Genomic DNA, 18593 nt, shown 5'->3' with positions numbered 1-18593 from the left:
CTGTATGCACTATTTCAAAGTAAGGAATAGTATGCACTGAGTCCAAGGGTTCCCCTTAGAGGTAAGATAGTGGCAAAAAGAGATAATATTAATGCTCTATTTTGTGGTAGTGTGGTCGAGCAGTAGGCTTATCAAAGGAGTAGTGTTAAGCATTTGTTGTACATACACAGGCAATAAATGAGGAACGCACACTCAGACAAATCCAGGCAAATAGGTTTTGTTATAGAAAAATATATTTTCTTAGTTTATTTTAAGAACCACAGGTTCAAATTCTACATGTAATATCTCATTTGAAAGGTATTGCAGGCAAGTACTTTAGGAACTTTGAATAATCACATTAGCATATATACTTTTTACATAAAACACAATAAGCTGTTTTAAAAGTGGACAGTGCAATTTTCACAGTTCCTGGGGGGAGGTAAAGTAATGAAAATGTCACTTACCCAGTGTACATCTGTTCGTGGCATTAGTCGCTGCAGATTCACATGTTTGGCACAGTCCGCTGCCTGGTGTTGGGCTCGGAGTATTACAAGTTGTTTTTCTTCGAAGAAGTCTTTTTGGTCACGGGACCGAAGGACTCCTCCCTCCTCGGCTCCATTGCGCATGGGCGTCGACTCCATCTTAGATTGTTTTCCCCGCAGAGGGTGAGGATGGAGTTGTTTGGTATAAATAGTGCCCATGCAATGGAGTGAATATGTATGTACGTTAAGAGTTTCTAATAATTATTTACAAATGTTCAGATGTTTAAGATTTATGATCTACTTCTAAACGGCTACAGGCTTCCCGGGGAGGTGGGAGGGTACATGTGAATCTGCAGCGACTAATGCCACGAACAGATGTACACTGGGTAAGTGACATTTTCAGTTCGATGGCATATGTTGCTGCAGATACACATGTTTCGCATAGACTATAAAGCAGTTACCTCCCCTAAAAGCGGTGGTTTAGCCTGTAGGAGTTGAAGTAGTTTGGAATAATGTTCTTAGTACAGCTTGGCCCACTGTAGCTTGTTGTGCATTTAGTACGTCTACACAGTAGTGTTTAGTAAACGTATGAGGCGTAGACCAGGTTGCAGCCTTACATATTTCGCTCATAGGAATGTTTCCTAGAAAGGCCATTGTAGCACCTTTCTTTCTGGTTGAGTGTGCCTTTGGTGTAATAGGCAATTCTCTTTTGGCTTTAAGATAGCATGTTTGAATGCATCTGACTATCCATCTAGCAATGCCTTGTTTAGAGATTGGATTTCCTATGTGTGGTTTTTGAAAAGCTATGAACAGTTGTTTTGTTTTCCTGATTAGCTTTGTTCTGTCAATGTAATACATTAGTGCTCTTTTGATGTCTAATGTATGTAGTGCCCTTTCAGCCACAGAATTGGTTGTGGGAAGAACACTGGCAATTCTACTGTTTGATTTAAATGGAATGGTGAGATTACTTTTGGCAGAAATTTTGGATTTGTTCTTAGAACTATTTTATTGTTGTGTATTTGAATAAATGGTTCTTGAATGGTAAATGCCTGTATTTCACTTACTCTTCTGAGGGATGTGATTGCAATGAGAAATGCGACCTTCCAGGTTAGATATTGCATTTCACAGGAATGCATGGGTTCGAAAGGTGGACCCATGAGTCTTGTTAAGACGATGTTAAGATTCCATGAAGGAACTGGTGGTGTTCTTGGTGGTATAATTCTTTTTAGCCCTTCCATGAATGCTTTAATAACTGGTATTCTAAATAGAGACGATGAATGAGTAGTTTGTAGGTAAGCAGATATTGCTGCGAGGTGTATTTTTATAGATGAAAAAGCGAGAATTGCTTTTTGCAAATGTAGTAAGTATCCTACTATGTCTTTAGTAGAGGCATGTAATGGTTGTATTCGATTGGCATGGCAGTAGTAAACAAATCTTTTCCACTTAGATGCATAGCAGTGTCTAGTGGAAGGTTTTCTAGCTTGTTTTATGACCTCCATGCATTCTTGTGTGAGGTCTAAGTGTCCGAATTCTAGGATTTCAGGAGCCAAATTGCCAGATTCAATGATGCTGGGTTTGGATGCCTGATCTGTTGTTTGTGTTGTGTTAACAGATCTGGCCTGTTGGGTAGTTTGACATGCGGTACTAGTGAAAGGTCTAGTAGAGTTGTATACCAAGGTTGTCTTGCCCATGTGGGTGCTATCAGTATGAGTTTGAGTTGGTTTTGACTCAACTTGTTTACTAGATATGGAAGGAGAGGGAGAGGGGGAAAAGCGTACGCAAATATCCCTGACCAACTCATCCATAGAGCATTGCCTTGTGATTCGCGGTGTGGGTACCTGGATGCGAAGTTTTGGCATTTTGAGTTTTCTTTTGTTGCGAACAAATCTATCTGGGGTGTTCCCCAAATTTGAAAGTACTTGTTCAGAACTTGGGGGTGAATTTCCCATTCGTGGACTTGTTGGTGGTCTCGCGAAAGGTTGTCTGCTAGTTGGTTTTGTATTCCTGGAATAAATTGTGCTATTAGGCGAATGTTGTTGTGAATCGCCCACTGCCAAATTTTTTGTGTTAGGAGGCACAATTGTGTTGAGTGTGTTCCTCCTTGTTTGTTTAAATAATACATTGTTGTCATGTTGTCTGTTTTGACAAGAATGTATTTGTGTGTTATTATGGGTTGGAAGGCTTTTAACGCTAGAAATACTGCTAACAGTTCTAGGTAATTGATATGAAATTTTGTTTCGTGTATATCCCATTGTCCTTGAATGCTGTGGTGATTGAGGTGTGCTCCCCACCCGGTCATGGAAGCATCTGTTGTTATAACGTATTGAGGCACTGGGTCCTGAAATGTCCGCCCTTTGTTTAAATTTTTGTTGTTCCACCATAGAAGCGAGAGGTATGTTTGGCGGTCTACCAACACCAGATTTTGAAGTTGACCCTGTGCTTGTGACCATTGTGATGCTAGACACTGTTGTAAGGGTCGCATGTGTAGTCTTGCGTTTGGGACAATGGCTATGCATGATGACATCATGCCTAGAAGTTTTAGCACAAATTTTGCTTGTATCTTTTGGTTTGGAAACATAGCACTTATTACCTTGTGGAATGCCTGCACTCTTTGTGGACTTGGAGTGGCAATTCCTTTTGATGTGTTGATGGTTGCTCCTAGATATTGTTGTGTTTGACACGGTTCTAGGTGTGATTTTGTATAGTTGATGGAAAACCCCAGTTTGTGAAGGGTTTGTATGACAAATGTGGTGTCGTTTGCGCATTTTTTTACTGTGTTGGTCTTGATTAGCCAATCGTCTAGGTAAGGGAACACATGTATCTGTGTTCTCCTGATGTGTGCTGCTACTACTGCTAGACATTTTGTGAACACTCTTGGTGCAGTTGTTATTCCGAATGGCAACACCTTGAATTGGTAATGTATTCCTTTGAATACGAACCGTAGGTACTTTCTGTGAGAAGGGTGTATTGGTATATGAAAGTACGCATCCTTTAGGTCTAATGTGGTCATGTAATCTTGCTGTTTGAGCAGTGGAATGATGTCTTGTAGTGCGACCATGTGAAAATGGTCCGATATGATGTAGGTATTTAGTGTCCTGAGATCTAATATTGGTCTTAATGTTTTGTCTTTTTTTGGAATTAGAAAGTACAGGGAGTAAACTCCTGTGTTTTTTTGTTGTACTGGTACTAACTCTATTGCATCCTTTTGCAGTAGTGCTTGAACTTCTAGTCCTAAAAGTTCTAAATGTTGTGGTGACATTTTGCGTGTTTTGGGGGGGATGTTTGGTGGGAAGTTGTGGAATTCTATGCAATAGCCATGTTGGATTATTGCTAATACCCAATTGTCTGTTGTAATCTGTTGCCAAGATTGGTAGAATTGGCTTAGTCTTCCCCCCACTGGTGTTGAGTGAAGGGGTTGCGTGACTTGAAAGTCACTGTTTAGGTGGAGGTGTTTTTGGAGTCTGGAATCTTCCCCTACTCCTTGGGAATTGACCCCCCCGATATCCCCTGAAACCTCCTCTTTGGAAGGAACCCTGATATGGTGTGGTTCTTGTTTGTTGGCTGGTGGTGTCTGTGGGTTGGCCACGAAACCCCCCTCTAAATGGAGTTTTTCTGAAAGAGCCTCTGCTCTGCGGGGAGTAGAGTGCGCCCATGGCCTTGGCCGTGTCTGTGTCCTTTTTAAGTTTTTCAATGGCTGTATCCACTTCAGAGCCAAAAAGTTTTTTCTCGTTGAAGGGCATATTAAGGACAGCCTGCTGGATTTCAGGTTTGAAGCCTGAAGTGCGTAGCCAAGCGTGTCTCCTTATGGTGACAGCAGTGTTGACTGTTCTTGCTGCAGTATCGGCTGCGTCTAGTGAAGAGCGGATTTGATTGTTTGAGATCGTTTGTCCCTCTTCCACTATTTGCTGCGCCCTTTTTTGGTATTCCTGGGGAAGATGGTCTACGAGAAGTTGCATCTCGTCCCAGTGTGCGCGGTCATATCTGGCCAGCAGCGCTTGTGAATTTGCGATGCGCCACTGGTTGGCTGCCTGTGATGCTACTCTTTTCCCTGCCGCATCAAATTTTCGGCTTTCTTTGTCCGGAGGTGGGGCGTCGCCAGATGTATGTGAATTCGCTCTCTTGCGAGCTGCCCCTACTACCACGGAGTCAGGTGGTAACTGCGAAGTAATAAACACTGGGTCTGTGGGTGGTGGTTTGTATTTCTTATCCACCCTTGGGGTGATGGCTCTTGATTTTACGGGCTCTTCAAAAATTTGTTTTGCGTGCCGTAACATCCCTGGTAGCATTGGGAGACATTGATATTGGCTGTGTGTAGCCGAGAGGGTGTTAAATAAAAAATCATCCTCTATAGGATCGGAATGCAGTTGGACATTGTGGAATTCTGCTGCCCTAGCCACCAGTTGCGAGTATGAGGTACTGTCCTCTGGCGGTGACGGCTTTGTGGGGTATGACTCGGGATCATTGTCCGGCACTGGGGTGTCATACAGGTCCCAAGCGTCTTGATCCTGATCGTCATGACTTATGGTAGTTTGCGCTGGTGAGTGCATTTGTGGCGGTGTTTGTGCCGGCGATGCCTGTGGTGGAGAGGGCGGAGGCGTGACTTTAACCACTTTGGCTTGTGGTTGTGCGTCATCCTTTGGAAGTCCGATCCTTCTTTTCCTCATGATTGGGGGAAGGGTTGATATCTTCCCTGTGTCGTGCTGGATGTACAGTCTCTTTTGTGTGTAGTCCGATTCTACACTTTGGAGCTCTTGTCCAAATTTGTGCATTTGGCCACTCATTCCTTGTTCCTCTGAGTAGGATGAAGGTGTGGTATTTTTCGGCGCCGAGAGAGAATCTTTTTTCGGTTTCGGCACCGACAGAATTTTTGTTCCTTTCGGCATGGATTCTCGGTGCCGATGTTTTTCGGTGCCGGTATCTTGTTTTTGTCTCTCGGAGCCGCTTTCTCGGCTCCGAGGTTGCTCCATGGCGGTCCCTCGACCGGAGTCGGGTGTCTTCGCTATGGGCCTGCCCTTTTTCGGCGCCTTCGACGGGTCGCCTGTTTTATGGGTCGAGCCATGGCCTGTTGGCAGTGGCGTCCCCTGGGCTTTCGGTTTGTCGATGGATTTACTTTGACGTCTTACTCACAGTTTGTTGCTGTTGTTCGACGTCAGAGTCTCCGGATTCTGATTCCGGAACCGAGAATGTTTCCTCGTCGAAACGTTGTTTTGTCGACGTGGACGCCATTTGTTGACGCCTGGCTCTTCGGTCCCGGAGTGTTTTTCTGGACCGGAAGGCTCGACAGGCTTCACAGGTATCCTCCTTGTGCTCGGGGGACAAGCACAAGTTACAGACCAAGTGCTGATCTGTATAAGGATACTTACTGTGACATTTTGGGCAGAAACGAAACGGGGTCCGTTCCATCGGCTTCGATGTCGCACGCGGTCGGGCCGACCAGGCCCCGATGGGGGATCGAAACTACCCCAAAGTCTTCCGATGATCGGTGTCGATGTACCTAACTATCCCGATACCGAACGGAACAATACCGACGCTTTCTTCCGAGATTCTGACTAACTTTCCGAACCGAAACACAGAGCGAAAAGGAATACGTCCGAACCCGACAGCGGAAAAAAACAATCTAAGATGGAGTCGACGCCCATGCGCAATGGAGCCGAGGAGGGAGGAGTCCTTCGGTCCCGTGACCAAAAAGACTTCTTCGAAGAAAAACAACTTGTAATACTCCGAGCCCAACACCAGGCAGCGGACTGTGCCAAACATGTGTATCTGCAGCAACATATGCCATCGAACTGTTAGTTTTTGCAGGTAAGTAAACCACCTACGGGGTTAAGATTGGGGTCCAAGGTAGCCCACCGTAGGGGGTTCAGAGCAACCCCAAAGTCACCACACCAGCAGCTCAGGGCCGGTCAGGTGCAGAGTTCAAAGTGGTGCCTAAAACGCATAGGCTTCAATGGAGAGAAGGGGGTGCCCCGGTTCCGGTCTGCTTGCAGGTAAGTACCCGCGTCTTCGGAGGGCAGACCAGGGGGGTTTTGTAGTCCACACAGAAAGTACACCCTCAGCAGCAAGGGGGCGGCCGGGTGCAGTGTGCAAACAAGCGTCGGGTTCGCAATGTAAATCAATGGGAGACCAAGGGGTCTCTTCAGCGGTGCAGGCAGGCAAAGGGGGGCTCCTCGGGGTAGCCACCACCTGGGCACGAGAGAGGGCCTCCTGGGGGTCACTCCTGCACTGAAGTTCCGATCCTTCAGGTGCCGGGGGCTGAGGGTGCAGGGTCTTTTCCAGCCGTCGGGATTTTTAGAGTCAGGCAGTCGCGGTCAGTGGGAGCCTCGGGATTCCCTCTGCAGGCGTCGCTGTGGGGGCTCAGGGGGGACAACTTTGGTTACTCACAGTCTCGGAGTCGCCGGAGGGTCCTCCCTGAGGTGTTGTTTCTCCACCATTCGAGTCGGGGTCGCCGGGTGCAGGGTTGCAAGTCTCACGCTTCTTGCGGGGATTGCAGGGGTCTTTAAATCTGCTCCTCTGAAACAAAATTGCAGTCTTTTTGGAGCAGGGCCGCTGTCCTCAGGAGTTTCTTGTTTTTCTTGAAGCAGGGCAGTCCTCTGAGGTTTCAGAGGTCGCTGGTCCTTTGGAAAGCGTCGCTGGAGCAGGTTTCTTTGGAAGGCAGGAGACAGGCCGGTAGGACTGGGGCCAAAGCAGTTGGTGTCTTCTGTTCTTCCTCTGCAGGGGTTTTTCAGCTCAGCAGTCTTCTTGTAGGTTTCAGGAATCTAAATTCTTAGGTTCAGGGGAGCCCTTAAATACTAAATTTAAGGGCGTGTTTAGGTCTGGGGGGTTAGTAGCCAATGGCTACTAGCCCTGAGGGTGGGTACACCCTCTTTGTGCCTCCTCCCAAGGGGAGGAGGGCACATTACTATCCCTATTGGGGGAATCCTCCTTCTACAAGATGGAGGATTTCTAAAAGTCAGAGTCACCTCAGGACACCTTAGGGGCTGTCCTGACTGGCCAGTGACTCCTCCTGGTTTTTCTCATTATCTCTCCTGGACTTGCCGCCAAAAGTGGGGGCTGGGTCCAGGGGGCGGGCATCTCCACTAGCTGGAGTGCCCTGGGGCATTGTAACACGAAGCTTGAGCCTTTGAAGTTCACTGCTAGGTGTTACAGTTCCTGCAGGGGGGAGGTGTGAAGCACCTCCACCCAGAGCAGGCTTTGTTTCTGTCCTCAGAGAGCACAAAGGCTCTCACCGCATGGGGTCAGAAACTCGTCTCAGCAGCAGGCTGGCAGAGACCAGTCAGTCCTGCACTGAACAATTGGGTAAAATACAGGGGGCGTCTCTAAGATGCCCTCTGTGTGCATTTTTTAATAAATCCAACACTGGAATCAGTGTGGGTTTATTATTCTGAGAAGTTTGATACTCAACTTCCCAGTATTCAGCGTAGCCATTATGGAGCTGTGGAGTTCGTTTTTGACAGACTCCCAGCCCATATACTCTTATGGCTACCCTGCACTTACAATGTCTAAGGTTTTGCTTAGACACTGTAGGGGGCATATGTGCATGAGCACTATGCCTCACCTGTGGTATAGTGCACCCTGCCTTAGGGCTGTAAGGCCTACTTAGAGGGGTGACTTACCTATGCCACAGGCAGTGGGAGGTTGGCATGGCACCCTGAGGGGAGTGCCATGTCGACTTAGTCATTTTCTCCCCACCAGCACACACAAGCTGGCAAGCAGTGTGTCTGTGCTGAGTGAGGGGTCCCTAGGGTGGCATAAGACATGCTGCAGCCCTTAGAGACCTTCCCTGGCATCAGGGCCCTTGGTACCAGTTACAAGGGACTTACCTAGGTGCCAGGGTTGTGCCAATTGTGGAAACAATGGTACATTTTAGGTGGAAAGAACACTGGTGCTGGGGCCTGGTTAGCAGGGTCCCAGCACACTTCTCAGTCAAGTCAGCATCAGTATCAGGCAAAAAGTGGGGGGTAACTGCAACAGGGAGCCATTTCTTTACACTGGATGTTTCGGAACCGAAACCTTTTCGGAAGTCTTTTTAGGCTCCGAAGAAACCTTCTTTGTTTTCGGCGTGGTGTCTCGGTGCCGAAAATCTTCAGTGCCGCCGTGTAAGGAAATGCCTCCTTGGCATGGTTGCCCCCTGACTTTTTGCCTTTGCTGATGCTATGTTTACAATTGAAAGTGTGCTGAGGCCTGCTAACCAGGCCCCAGCACCAGTGTTCTTTCCCTAACCTGTACTTTTGTATCCACAATTGGCAGACCCTGGCATCCAGATAAGTCCCTTGTAACTGGTACTTCTAGTACCAAGGGCCCTGATGCCAAGGAAGGTCTCTAAGGGCTGCAGCATGTCTTATGCCACCCTGGAGACCTCTCACTCAGCACAGACACACTGCTTGCCAGCTTGTGTGTGCTAGTGAGGACAAAACGAGTAAGTCCACATGGCACTCCCCTCAGGGTGCCATGCCAGCCTCTCACTGCCTATGCAGTATAGGTAAGACACCCCTCTAGCAGGCCTTACAGCCCTAAGGCAGGGTGCACTATACCATAGGTGAGGGTACCAGTGCATGAGCATGGTACCCCTACAGTGTCTAAGCAAAACCTTAGACATTGTAAGTGCAGGGTAGCCATAAGAGTATATGGTCTGGGAGTTTGTCAAACACGAACTCCACAGCACCATAATGGCTACACTGAAAACTGGGAAGTTTGGTATCAAACTTCTCAGCACAATAAATGCACACTGATGCCAGTGTACATTTTATTGTAAAATACACAGCGGAGGGCACCTTAGAGGTGCCCCCTGAAACTTAACCGACTATCTGTGTAGGCTGACTAGTTTTAGCAGCCTGCCACAAACCGAGACATGTTGCTGGCCCCATGGGGAGAGTGCCTTTGTCACTCTGAGGCCAGTAACAAAGCCTGCACTGGGTGGAGATGCTAACACCTCCCCCAGGCAGGAGTTGTCACACCTGGCGGTGAGCCTCAAAGGCTCACCTCCTTTGTGCCAACCCAGCAGGACACTCCAGCTAGTGGAGTTGCCCGCCCCCTCCGGCCAGGCCCCACTTTTGGCGGCAAGGCCGGAGAAAATAATGAGAAAAACAAGGAGGGGTCACTGGCCAGTCAGGACAGCCCCTAAGGTGTCCTGAGCTGAAGTGACTAACTTTTAGAAATCCTCCATCTTGCAGATGGAGGATTCCCCCAATAGGGTTAGGATTGTGACCCCCTCCCCTTGGGAGGAGGCACAAAGAGGGTGTACCCACCCTCAGGGCTAGTAGCCATTGGCTACTAACCCCCCAGACCTAAACACGCCCTTAAATTTAGTATTTAAGGGCTACCCTGAACCCTAGAAAATTAGATTCCTGCAACTACAAGAAGAAGGACTGCCTAGCTGAAAAACCCCTGCAGAGGAAGACCAGAAGACGATAACTGCCTTGGCTCCAGAAACTCACCGGCCTGTCTCCTGCCTTCCAAAGATCCTGCTCCAGCGACGCCTTCCAAAGGGACCAGCGACCTCGACATCCTCTGAGGACTGCCCCTGCTTCAAAAAGACAAGAAACTCCCGAGGACAGCGGACCTGCTCCAAGAAAAGCTGCAACTTTGTTTCCAGCAGCTTTAAAGAACCCTGCAAGCTCCCCGCAAGAAGCGTGAGACTTGCAACACTGCACCCGGCGACCCCGACTCGGCTGGTGGCGATCCAACACCTCAGGAGGGACCCCAGGACTACTCTGATACTGTGAGTACCAAAACCTGTCCCCCCTGAGCCCCCACAGCGCCGCCTGCAGAGGGAATCCCGAGGCTTCCCCTGACCGCGACTCTTTGAACCTAAAGTCCCGACACCTGGGAGAGACCCTGCACCCGCAGCCCCCAGGACCTGAAGGACCGGACTTTCACTGGAGAAGTGACCCCCAGGAGTCCCTCTCCCTTGCCCAAGTGGAGGTTTCCCCGAGGAACCCCCCCCTTGCCTGCCTGCAGCGCTGAAGAGATCCCGAGATCTCTCATAGACTAACATTGCGAACCCGACGCTTGTTTCTACACTGCACCCGGCCGCCCCCGCGCCGCTGAGGGTGAAATTTCTGTGTGGGCTTGTGTCCCCCCCGGTGCCCTACAAAACCCCCCTGGTCTGCCCTCCGAAGACGCAGGTACTTACCTGCAAGCAGACCGGAACCGGGGCACCCCCTTCTCTCCATTCTAGCCTATGTGTTTTGGGCACCACTTTGAACTCTGCACCTGACCGGCCCTGAGCTGCTGGTGTGGTGACTTTGGGGTTGCTCTGAACCCCCAACGGTGGGCTACCTTGGACCAAGAACTAAGCCCTGTAAGTGTCTTACTTACCTGGTTAACCTAACAAAAACTTACCTCCCCCAGGAACTGTGAAAATTGCACTAAGTGGCCACTTTTAAAACAGCTATTTGTCAATAACTTGAAAAGTATACATGCAATTTTTATGATTTAAAGTTCCTAAAGTACTTACCTGCAATACCTTTCAAATGAGATATTACATGTAGAATTTGAACCTGTGGTTCTTAAAATAAACTAAGAAAAGATATTTTTCTATACAAAACCTATTGGCTGGATTTGTCTCTGAGTGTGTGTACCTCATTTATTGTCTATGTGTATGTACAACAAATGCTTAACACTACTCCTTGGATAAGCCTACTGCTCGACCACACTACCACAAAATAGAGCATTAGTATTATCTATTTTTACCACTATTTTACCTCTAAGGGGAACCCTTGGACTCTGTGCATGCTATTCCTTACTTTGAAATAGCACATACAGAGCCAACTTCCTACACGCAGTCTGTGCCGAAGTTTCTCAGAGCCGCTGTCTTGGCTCAGAGGTTGCTGTGTGGCGGTATCTCGACCGGAGTCGGATGACTTCGACACCAGCATGCCCTTTTTCGGTGCCTTGGATCGGTCACCTAGTTTTCGGGTTAAGCCATGGCCTGTTGGCGGTGGCGTCCCCTGGGCTTTTGTGGACTTCTCGTGAGTCTTTATTTTCGACGTCTTACTCACGGTTTGGTGTGTTTCTTCGGCGTCGAGTTCTTCAGAATCCGACTCGCGGATGGAGAAAGCTTCTTCTTCCTCCTCGAAACGTTCTTGACCTGTCGGCATGGACGCCATTTGTAGTCTCCTGGCTCTTCGGTCTCTCAGAGTCTTCCTCGACCGAAACGCTAGACAGGCTTCACAAGTATCCTCCTTGTGCTCGGGGGACAAGCACAAGTTACAGACCAGATGCTGATCCGTATACGGATACTTGTTATGGCATTTTGGGCAGAAGCGGAATGGGGTCCGTTCCATCAGCCGTGAAGTCGCACGTGGCCGGGCCGACCAGGCCCCGACGGGGGATCGAAAAAACCCCAAAGGGCCACCGGAGCTCTTCAAAATTCGGTGTCGATTTGTTCTAACTAACCCAATACCGAACGCAAACAATACCGACGATTTTTTCCGAGATTATAACTAACTTTCCGACCCGAAACACGGAGCGAAAAGGAACACGTCCGAACCCGATGGCGGAAAAAAACAATCTAAGATGGAGTCGACGCCCATGCGCAATGGAGTCGAAATGGGAGGATTGCCTCGGTCTTGTGACTCGAAAAGACTTCGAAGAAAAACAACTTGTAACACTCCGAGCCCAACACCAGACGGCGGACTGTGCACAGCATGTGTATCTGCAGCTACACATGCCATCGAACATATATATACATACACGCTCACGTGGCACGTGTACAAGTGAATAAACGACTACAGGCTCCCAGGGAGGTGGGAGGGTGCATGTGAATCTGCAGCGGAACATGCCACAAACAGATGTACACTGGGTAAGTGACATTTTCCATCCGTTGGCATGTGTAGCTGCAGATACACATGCTGTGCATAGACAAAAGCAGTTACCTCCCTTAAACGGTGGTCAGCCTGTAGGAGTTGAAGTTGTTTGAAATAGTGTTCTTAATACAGCCTGTTCTACTGTGGCCTGCTGTGTTGCTAACACATCTACACAGTAATGCTTGGTAAATGTGTTGACTAAGTGGCTGCTTTAGAAATTTCGGCCATTGGTATGTTACCTAAGAAAGCCACTGTAGCCCCTTTTTTTCCCCGTGTGGAATGTGCTTTAGCTGCCTTTTAGTTAACATGTTTGGATACATTTTACTATACATCTAGCTAACCCTTGTTTTGAAATAGGGTTACCAGTATGTGGCTTTTGGAATGCTACAAATAATGGTTTGGTTTTTGTGAAGGATTTTGTCCCGTCAATGTAGTACATTAAGGCTCTTAAGATCTAATGTATCCAGGGCTCTCTGCTACTGAGTCTGGCTGTGGGAAGAAGACTGGTAGCTCCACTGATTAATATGAAACGGGGATATATCTTTTGGGAGAAATTTTGGGTTTGTTTGAAGTACAATTTTATGTTTATGTACTTGTATGAACGGTTCTTGAATTGTGAAAGCCTGGATTTCACCAACTCTTCTTAATGAAGTAATTGCGACTAGGAAGGCAACTTTCCATGTTAAGTATTGAATCTGGCATGAGTGCATAGGTTCAAATGATCGTTTGAGCACTATGTTTAGATTCCACAATAGTATTGGAGGTGTTCTAGGTGGAATAATGCGTTTTAAGCCTTCCATGAAGACTTTGATAACAGGGACTCTAAAGAGCTGTGTTGTATATTTTGCAAATACGCAGAGATTGCAGTGAGATGTATTTTAATGGATGAAAAAGCTAAGTTAGCCTTTTGTAAATGAAGAAAATAACTTACAATGTCTTGTATTGATGCTGAAAGAGGGGTAATATGTTTAGATGGACAGTAATACACAAATCTTTTGCATTTGTTTGCATAACACTACCTGGCAGTGGGTTTCCTTGTTTAATTACTTCCATACACTCAGTTGGTAGTTGCAGATATCCAAACTATGACTGCAGGAGCCAAATCGCTAGATTGAGTATTTGGGGATCTGGGTGCCCGATTAGTTGTTTGTTTTGTGTTAACAGATCTGGTCTGTTCGGGAGTTTGATATGTGGTACTACTGAGATCTAATAGTGTTATGCACCAGGGTTGACGTGCCCACGTTGGTGCTATAAGTATGAGTTTGGATGCAGTTTGTTGACTAGAAATGGAATGAGCGGGAGAGGGGGGAAAAGCGTAAGCAAATATCCCTGACTAATTCATCCATAGAGCATTGCCTTTGGATAGAACATGTGGGTACCTGGATGCAAAGTTTTGGCATTTTGCGTTTTCGCTGGTGGCGAATAGGTCTATGTCTGCTGTTCCCCAGTGGTGAAAGTATGTTTGAAGCACTTGGGGATGAATTTCCCACGTGTGTGTTTGTAGATGATCTCAGCTGAGAACTTCTGCCAATTGGTTGTGTATTCCTGGAATGTATTGTGCTACCAGGGGAATATTGCTGTGGATTGCCCATTGCCAAATCTTTTGGGCTAGGAGGAAGAGTTGGGATGAATGGGTCCCTCCTTGTTTGTTTAGGTAATACATTGTCGTCATGTTGTCTGTTTTGATAAGGATGTTCTTGTGAGTGAGAAGAGGCTGAAAAGCTTTGAGTGCTAGGAATAAGGCTAGCGATTCTTGGTGATTTATATGAAACTGTTTGTGTTTGGCGTCCCATTGTGCTTGAATTTTGCGATTGTTGAGGTGTGCCCCCCATCCAATCATTGATGCATCTGTTGTAAGTATGGTCTGAGGCACAGGGTCTTGAAAAGGCCACCCTTTGTTTAGGTTTGTGGAATTCCATCACTGAAGTGATCTGCATGATAGACCGCCAAACACTAGTTCGTGAAGTTGACCCTGTGGCTCGGACCATTGCTGTGCAAGGCACTATTGTAAAGGCTGCGTGTTTAGTCTTGCATGTGGGACAATGGCGATTCATGATGCCATCATGCCCAACAGTTTCATGACAAATTTGACAGTGTGTCATTGGTCTGGCTGTATTTGCGTCAATACATTGTGAAAGGCTTGTATTCTTTGCGGGCTTGGGCTTGCAAGTGCTGTTTGTGTATTTAGTGTGGCTCCTAAATACTGTTGAATTTGCGCAGGTTGTAGGTGCGATTTTTGGTAGTTTATGGAGAGCCCTAGGGTGTGTAGGGTTTGTATTACATAATGTGTATGGTTTTGACACTGTATGACTGTTGGATTTTATTAGCTAATCGTCGAGATGTGGGAAGACATGAATGGGTTGTCTTCTTAGGTAGGCAGCTACTACTGCCAGGCATTTCGTGAATACCAGTTCAAAGTGTTATTACTCTGGGAGCTGTTATCCCGAAAGGTGTTTTCCCTGAATTACAAACCTGAGCTATTTTCTGTGCGCTGGATGGGTATGTGAAAATACGCATCCTTGAGGTCTAATGTTGCCATGAATTCCTGCTGCTGTAGCAGTGGGACTACATCCTGTAGTGTAACCATGTGAAAGTGTTCTGATAGGATGTAAAGATTGAGGGTTCTGAGATCTAATATCAGTCTTAAGGTTCCGACCTTTTTTTGGGGATGAGGAAATAGTGAGTAAACTCATGCTCCTATTTGACCTTGTGGCACAAGCTATCGCTTGTTTGAGTAATTGAGATTTTACTTCTTCCTGCAACATGGATATGTTGGGTGGAGAGATTGTGTGGTTTTGGTGGAATAGTTGGGAGTTTTTGTGCCAATTATACTGTAGGAAGTTGGCTCTGTATGTGCTATTTCAAAGTAAGGAATAGCATGCACAGAGTCCAAGGGTTCCCCTTAGAGGTAAAATAGTGGTAAAAATAGATTACTACTAATGCTCTATTTTGTGGTAGTGTGGTCGAGCAGTAGGCTTATCCAAGGAGTAGTGTTAAGCATTTGTTGTACATACACATAGACAATAAATGAGGAACACACACTCAGAGACAAATCCAGCCAATAGGTTTTGTTATAGAAAAATATATTTTCTTCGTTTATTTTAAGAACCACAGGTTCAAATTTAACATGTAATATCTTGTTTGAAAGGTATTGCAGGTAAGTACATTAGGAACTTTGAATCATTTCAATTGCATGTATACTTTTCAAGTTATTCACAAATAGCTACTTTAAAAGTGGACACTTAGTGCAATTTTCACAGTTCCTGGGGGAGGTAAGTTTGTTAGTTTTACCAGGTAAGTAAGACACTTACAGGGTTCAGTTCTTGGTCCAAGGTAGCCCACCGTTGGGGGTTCAGAGCAACCCCAAAGTCACCACACCAGCAGCTAAGGGACGGTCAGGTGCAGAGTTCAAAGTGGTGCCCAAAACGCATAGGCTAGAATGGAGAGAAGGGGGTGCCCCGGTTCCGGTCTGCTTGCAGGTAAGTACCCGCGTCTTCGGAGGGCAGACCAGGGGGGTTTTGTAGGGCACCGGGGGGGACACAAGCCCACACAGAAATTTCACCCTCAGCGGCGCGGGGGCGGCCGGGTGCAGTGTTAGAACAAGCGTCGAGTTCGCAATGGAAGTCAATGAGAGATCAAGGGATCTCTTCAGCGCTGCAGGCAGGCAAGGGGGGGGCTTCCTCGGGGAAACCTCCACTTGGGCAAGGGAGAGGGACTCCTGGGGGTCACTTCTGCAGTGAAAGTCCGGTCCTTCAGGTCGTGGGGGCTGCGGGTGCAGGGTCTTTTCCAGGCGTCGGGACTTAGGTTTCAGAGAGTCGCGGTCAGGGGAAGCCTCGGGATTCCCTCTGCAGGCGGCGCTGTGGGGGCTCAGGGGGGACAGGTTTTGGTACTCGCAGTCGTAGAGTAGTCCGGGGGTCCTCCCTGAGGTGTTGGTTCTCCACCAGCCGAGTCGGGGTCGCCGGGTGCAGTGTTGCAAGTCTCACGCTTCTTGCGGGGAGTTGCAGGGGTCTTTAAAGCTGCTCCTTGAAACAAAGTTGCAGTCTTTTTGGAGCAGGTCCGCTGTCCTCGGGAGTTTCTTGTCGTCGAAGCAGGGCAGTCCTCAGAGGTCGCTGGTCCCTTTGGAAGGCGTCGCTGGAGCAGAGTTCTTTGGAAGGCAGGAGACAGGCCGGTGAGTTTCTGGAGCCAAGGCAGTTGTTGTCTTCTGGTCTTCCTCTGCAGGGGTTTTCAGCTGGGCAGTCCTTCTTGTTGTTGCAGGAATCTAATTTTCTAGGGTTCAGGGTAGCCCTTAAATACTAAATTTAAGGGCGTGTTTAGGTCTGGGGGGTTAGTAGCCAATGGCTACTAGCCCTGAGGGTGGGTACACCCTCTTTGTGCCTCCTCCCAAGGGGAGGGGGTCACAATCCTAACCCTATTGGGGGAATCCTCCATCTGCAAGATGGAGGATTTCTAAAAGTTAGAGTCACCTCAGCTCAGGACACCTTAGGGGCTGTCCTGACTGGCCAGTGACTCCTCCTTGTTATTCTCATTATTTTCTCCGGCCTTGCCGCCAAAAGTGGGGGCCGGGCCGGAGGGGGCGGGCAACTCCACTAGCTGGAGTGTCCTGCGGTGCTGTGACAAAGGGGTGAGCCTTCGAGGCTCACCGCCAGGTGTTACAGCTCCTGCCTGGGGGAGGTGTTAGCATCTCCACCCAGTGCAGGCTTTGTTACTGGCCTCAGAGTGACAAAGGCACTCTCCCCATGGGGCCAGCAACATGTCTCTAGTGTGGCAGGCTGCTGGAACTAGTCAGCCTACACAGATAGTCGGTTAAGTTTCAGGGGGCACCTCTAAGGTGCCCTCTGGGGTGTATTTTGCAATAAAATGTACACTGGCATCAGTGTGTGTAGGAAGTTGGCTCTGTATGTGCTATTTCAAAGTAAGGAATAGCATGCACAGAGTCCAAGGGTTCCCCTTAGAGGTAAAATAGTGGTAAAAAGAGATAATACTAATGCTCTATTTTGTGGTAGTGTGGTCGAGCAGTAGGCTTATCCAAGGAGTAGTGTTAAGCATTTGTTGTACATACACATAGACAATAAATGAGGTACACACACTCAGAGACAAATCCAGCCAATAGGTTTTTATATAGAAAAATATCTTTTCTTAGTTTATTTTAAGAACCACAGGTTCAAATTCTACATGTAATAGCTCATTCGAAAGGTATTGCAGGTAAGTACTTTAGGAACTTCAAATCATCAAAATTGCATGTATACTTTTCAAGTTATTCACAAATAGCTGTTTTAAAAGTGGACACTTAGTGCAATTTTCACAGTTCCTAGGGGAGGTAAGTATTTGTTAGTTTTACCAGGTAAGTAAGACACTTACAGGGTTCAGTTCTTGGTCCAAGGTAGCCCACCGTTGGGGGTTCGGAGCAACCCCAAAGTCACCACACCAGCAGCTCAGGGCCGGTCAGGTGCAGAGTTCAAAGTGGTGCCCAAAACACATAGGCTTCAATGGAGAGAAGGGGGTGCCCCGGTTCCGGTCTGCTTGCAGGTAAGTACCCGCGTCTTCGGAGGACAGACCAGGGGGGTTTTGTAGGGCACCGGGGGGGGACACAAGTCCACACAGAAATTTCACCCTCAGCAGCGCGGGGGCGGCCGGGTGCAGTGTAGAAACAAGCGTCGGGTTCGCAATGTTAGTCTATGAGAGATCTCGGGATCTCTTCAGCGCTGCAGGCAGGCAAGGGGGGGGGATTCCTCGGGGAAACCTCCACTTGGGCGAGGGAGAGGGACTCCTGGGGGTCGCTTCTCCAGTGAAAGTCCGGTCCTTCAGGTCCTGGGGGCTGCGGGTGCAGGGTCTCTCCCAGGCGTCGGGACTTTAGGTTCAAAGAGTCGCGGTCAGGGGAAGCCTCGGGATTCCCTCTGCAGGCGGCGCTGTGGGGGCTCAGGGGGGACAGGTTTTGGTACTCACAGTATCAGAGTAGTCCTGGGGTCCCTCCTGAGGCGTCGGATCTCCACCAGCCGAGTCGGGGTCGCCGGGTGCAGTGTTGCAAGTCTCACGCTTCTTGCGGGGAGCTTGCAGGGTTCTTTAAAGCTGCTGGAAACAAAGTTGCAGCTTTTCTTGGAGCAGCTCCGCTGTCCTCGGGAGTTTCTTGTCTTTTCGAAGCAGGGGCAGTCCTCAGAGGATGTCGAGGTCGCTGGTCCCTTTGGAAGGCGTCGCTGGAGCAGGATCTTTGGAAGGCAGGAGACAGGCCGGTGAGTTTCTGGAGCCAAGGCAGTTGTCGTCTTCTGGTCTTCCGCTGCAGGGGTTTTCAGCTGGGCAGTCCTTCTTCTTGTAGTTGCAGGAATCTAAT

The 18593-nt window shown here is 48.1% G+C and overlaps 1 protein-coding gene across 1 annotated transcript in view; it reads right to left on the bottom strand.

Annotated features, from left to right (window-relative positions):
* Positions 1 to 18593, bottom strand: part of KPNA4 (karyopherin subunit alpha 4) — a 220172-nt gene that overhangs the window by 134665 nt on the left and 66914 nt on the right. The gene's annotated exons all lie outside the window — the stretch shown is intronic.

Source organism: Pleurodeles waltl, chromosome 11, assembly GCF_031143425.1.
Source record: "Pleurodeles waltl isolate 20211129_DDA chromosome 11, aPleWal1.hap1.20221129, whole genome shotgun sequence".
Lineage (NCBI taxonomy): Eukaryota > Metazoa > Chordata > Amphibia > Caudata > Salamandridae > Pleurodeles > Pleurodeles waltl.
The sequence above is the reverse complement of the archived record's forward strand: the minus strand, read 5'-3'. Positions and strand labels throughout refer to the sequence as shown.